Consider the following 5,452-nt stretch of genomic DNA (forward strand, 5'->3'; position numbering starts at 1 on the left):
CGTATAGCTCCGTATCCATCCATTTTGAGCAGTCAAAGAATCCTCCTGGCATGAATTATGCTCAAGTGTAGTTATCAAACCCGAGACCTCAAGTTTGATGAGCGAACAGGCTAACCAGCTACACAACCATCCCGTTATGTTCAACGAGAGGAAAATAACCTTTTATACATTCCTGCATTTATGTGACAAGCATGCCATGTTTTTTTTGTGTGGGAGTCATTGGGATTTAAATCATAATCGTGTCATGTGGCTTTGGTGGTAAGACTATCCATAGTGCTGCAGAAACAATGCAGCCTTAGTCACCTTACCTCTCTCCATGTAGTACATTGGGTCCCACCAGTCAGACGGTGAAACAAACAAATTAATAAGAAAAATTAAAAGCGCCAGCGGTGTATCTTACCTCACACATCTCGCTACTGCTCGGGAACACTGTCCAATTGATCCCTCTATTCGCTCATGTACTATTTTAAGTGAATCCTTATTATAACGTTAGAAGGTGCCTAAGTTATTATGCCACCGTATCTCGTACGACTCCCTCCGTCTAGGTGTAATAAGTCACGTTAGAAGGTGCAGCGGGACCAAGGTGCAAGCAGATTGGAGGAGAAGGAGAAACTTGACTGGTCATTCCTCCAACCAAATCCCTAATTTCTGTCTCTAAACGAAACAATTAATCCAAACAACTAAGAGATGTCGTTTTAGCTACCATGCAGGGCCACGTATTAACTCGCATGCAAGCCGACTTTGATTTCTTGACTGATCAACGCGTAGTTGCGCTCCATGCATTGGGTTTGCGGGGGAGATAACAAGGCAGAGCAAGGAGCGTTTGGTTACATTGCTTAGGCTGGTCATAGTGGTGAGTAACTTGGACTAATAACATGCATATGTTACTAGTCTATGTTACTACTACGCGAAGTTTGCCATTGGAAGCGAGCCGATCTGGCTCGCCTGAGCTAGCAAGGTTTTTCTAGCCCACCCAAGCTAGCTGGCCCACAAAAGCTAACATATTTTAATAGTTCCAAATGCCTGACCTTGCCCGGCTATGCTATAAGCTGTTCTTGCTAAGGATCCAAATGCTCCCTAAGTAACAACGCCCTCTAGCAACAAGTCCAGGAGGGGATTGAGATGCGAAGTTAATGGACGACGCCTAAACATTTTGGGAATATCTGATTTCCGTAAGATGACTTAACACCTAGATGGAGGGAGTACTACTCCTCAGTCCCGGGTTGATGGAATATTCGTCACCTCTTCGCTTCTTGTACGTAGTCCATTTGTATCTCACTTCCTGTGGCTTCGCACTCACACGATTTCCCTATTCTATGAACCTGTGTGTGTGTGTGTGTGTGTGCGTGTGTGTGTGTTCAACAACATGTGTGTGTTAGAGAGAGCGACAGACCGACCTATTCCTACAGAGAGATGGTGTGTACTGTATGATTTTAGCCGCGAGAGTCGGTGCATGCTCTCATTTTCGGGCGTCCGGTAGGAAGACAGGCGGACAACTGCCACGCCCGCTCCTGACCAGCCTGGCCCACCCAAAGCCCCTCCATCGCCCGCACGCGCTTCCCGCCTGAAATGATCAGCGCCGCTCCACAGAATCGGTGCCGCATTCATGCCCGGGCAGAGTGGACGCGACCTCCCACTGGCACCCGCGTTGAAGGGAGAAGCGGATTCAAGAGTGATGGTTGCTTCGTCCGTCCAACTTATTACTGGGTCTATGTGATTTGACGGCTCATTGGTCATTATTACTGAGGTTGTAAGACTACTGGATGTCCCATGCTTTAAGCTAAAGGAGGTACTACTAGATTACAATTTTCTCCATTCTTACGGCGGAGGAGTGCAAGAGTAGTGAAAACACGTAGGCTCGGTGATTACATGGTCCACCTCACACTATCACCCATATTTTCTGGACACCGTGCGACACCTAACTCCTTACATAGTACTCCCTCCGTTCCTAAATATATAAGTCTTTGTAGAGATTCCACTAGGTGTACTACATACAGAACAAAATAAATGAATCTACACTTAAAATGCATCTATATACATCCGTATGTGGTTCATGGTGAAATCTCTACAAAGACTTATATTTAGGAACGGAGGAAGTACTAGTATAGTACGTACTATAATTTATCAGTGAGATAGTACAATGCTATGAAGCTTCCAGCTTCTGTTACATGTATCTTGCGTCCAAGGTTGCCCGTTGCAAGATTTCATCAAATACAAAGGATACTAACATGCATGCTATTGCATCTCAATGATTGACAGATCATAGCAAATATGTACTCCCTCCGTTCCAAAATAAGTGCCTCAAATTTATGCAGGGGGTGTTTGTTTCCAGGGACTAGAAAAACGTCCCTCTTCGGGACTTTTTAACCAAACATGAGGGACTACTAGGGAGTAAAACTTGCTTTTTGGGACATAATGAAGAAGACTCTCAAGGAGTCTTTTTTGGGACATTTCGAACAATGCCCCTCCCTGCACCCATTGCCCCGCCGCCCCATGGTGTTGTTTGGTTGTTACTTTTTTTTGTATACTGGGGGTAACATGGTCATTCAATAACCTCTGGGGAGGGACTAGGGACTTTTTAGTCCCTGAAAACAAACAGGGAGGGACTTTTTAAGGAGTAGGGACTTTTAAGTTGGGACTAGAAAAAGTCCTAGGACTTATGAACCAAATAGGGACTCAATATGGACTACATACGGAGCAAAATGAGTGAATCTACACTCTAAAATACGTCTATATACATCAGCTTTTGGAGTATGTACTAGTACTTCATATTGAAATCTACTAAAGGACATATATATTCCAAATAATATGATAATCTCTCTAACCAAGGTAGTAGGGACGAGTAGTAAACGGAGGGAGTAGTAAAATTTTCTCCTCGTCCTGCGAGCCACCGCGCGTGTGGGCAAGGGAGCGAGCGTAAGGCGTACAATACTACTACTAGTAAGCAAGCTTCACCTCATCCTGCGAGCCACCGCGCCCATGGGCGGGGGAGACGGCGTACTAAGCAAGCTTCTCCTTGTTCTGCGAGTTGACGTGACACATCAAAAGTATTCCGGTGTGTACAGAGCCTTGCCTCTAAGGTAGGCCCCACATGGTTTGCCTCTTTTTTAACATAACGCATCAAGTCGCAATTTGTTTGTTCACCTATGGTAGATGATCCTCCCTCCATCTAGTGGACAACCAGTACACGTGTCAAATTACCACGTGGGCTGCCTTTTCGTATAGAACTGAGCTCCACCGTGTACCCGCGCGGGTGTGGCTAGGAAAGAGACGGGAGTACGTGCGCCGTGCGTGCACCTCTTCTCTTCGTGCAAGTCCCCCACCTACGTGGGTGTGTGTGAGAGATACAAACCTAGACAAATGGCTTGTGCGTTTGTGAGTGTTTTTTGTTAGGGGGGAGGTTGATTTCGTGAATGTATTTGCGAGAACATGTGTCGATGACATCTCAAACAAAATTTTGCATGCAATGTGTGTGAAATGGAGGCCTATCCATATCATATATAGAGGGCCGGGTGTCGGTGTCAAAACCGGCGGATCTCGGGTAGGGGGTCCTGAACTGTGCGTCTAGGATCGATGGTAATAGGAGACAGGGGACACGATGTTTACCCAGGTTTGGGCCCTCTCTATGGAGGTAATACCCTACTTCCTGCTTGATTGATCTTGATGAATATGAGTATTAGAAGAGTTGATCTACCACGAGATCGTAATGACTAAACCCTAGAAGTCTACCCTATGGTAATGAGTATATGTGTCGTCCTTTCCCGACTATCCCCATTCGGTTTATATAGACACCGAGGGGATCTTGGGTTTACAAGGAGTTGGTTACACAAGAAGGAATCTTCGGTCGCCAAGCTTGCCTTCCACGCCAAGTACAGTCCAATCAGGACACGGTGCAGTCTTCGGTCTTCATGTCTTCACAGCCCATCAGTCCGGCCCATGGATAACAGGCCGGACGTCTAAGGACCCCTTAGTCCAGGACTCCCTCAATAGCCCCTGAACCTGGCTTCAATGACGAGGAGTCCGGCGCGTAGAATTGTCTTCGACATTGCAAGGCAGGTTCCCTCCTTCCGAACTGTAGAATAGTCTTCGGACGAAATAAGTGCATCCAGACCTGTTACGCACACCATACACAACCGTAGAGAGAATATAATATTTGCACAAATCCAATCTGTTGACAGCTTCTCTTCAACACGACATCGTGTCTGTCTGGTTATAATTTCGAACCGTTTTTCTTCTGCCATCCCACGTTTCGAGACGTGGTTTTTATTGGCACGTCTTTTCGAAACAGAGATCGTGTCCCCTTATCGTGGGATTCTCATCAATGCGGGCATGGGTAACTCAACCGTGTCATTCATACAGACCTAGGGAACAGGCAAATCCTAAGGCGAGTGAGGAGGAGTTTAATATCTGCTGCCTTTATAAGGGGATAAGGATTCCCCCTTCATCTCCTCACAACTTCTTTCTATGTTCACCCTTCCGATCTCAAGCTCCAGCGCCCAAGTTCCCATCTCCTTTCCACTCAAGCGACCATGTCCGGATCTGGTGGTCAGGGCAAGTGCATGGTCTCCTCTGTCAAGGAGGAGGGCATTACTGAGCTCCGGGCGGCCGGATATTTGGCAAAGGAGATCACCCATCATCTACCAGCCGAGGGACAAGTCGTCCCCATGCCAGAGCCCATAGAGAGAGTAGTCTTCATCCCCCATTTCCTCCGCGGGCTAGGGTTTCCACTCCGCCCTTTCATCCGCGGGCTGATGTACTACTACGGGGTAGATTTCCATGATCTGTCCCCGAATTCCTTCCTCAACATCTCGGCATTTATCGTTGTGTGCGAGGCCTTCCTCTGCATCCATCCCCACTTCGGGCTGTGGCTCAAAGTCTTCAACGTGAAGCCAAAGGTGGTGGATGGTCAGCACGCGGAGTGCGGAGGAGCCATGGTGAGCAAGTTGTCCAACGTCTCCTGGCCCAAAGGCACCTTTATAGAGACAGTAAAGGAATGGTAAAAGAAGTGGTTCAACATCACAGAACCTCGCGGCACCACCTGGGCCGCAACTGCCGAATTCCGCTCTAGTGCTCCCACGCGGCTCACCTCCTGGGTTGAGAAGAGTCCAGACTGGTGTTCTCCTGACGAGCTGATAGCGCTGCAGACGCGCGTTCAAAGCATGGTGACCAAGGACGTCAAGCTCATCGACGTTATCCAGGTGATGCTGGTCCGCTGGATTCTTCTGTGCCAGCGCCAAAGCCGCCCTTTATGGGAGTTCAATCTGAAGAAGCACCAGACCCTGAGAAGGCTCTTAGACACCTCTCATGAAGGGGCCTGGAAGTTGATCTTTAAGGGTAACGAGAATCCACCGGCCACAGACTCAGACTGTGGTCACAATTGTAAACGCCGCACCAATGAGGTATGTTTCTTTTGACGTATTCCCAACTCGAATATTTCGAGGATGATGTCTGA

This window comes from Triticum dicoccoides, chromosome 2A (assembly GCF_002162155.2).
Source record: "Triticum dicoccoides isolate Atlit2015 ecotype Zavitan chromosome 2A, WEW_v2.0, whole genome shotgun sequence".
NCBI classification, from domain to species: domain Eukaryota; kingdom Viridiplantae; phylum Streptophyta; class Magnoliopsida; order Poales; family Poaceae; genus Triticum; species Triticum dicoccoides.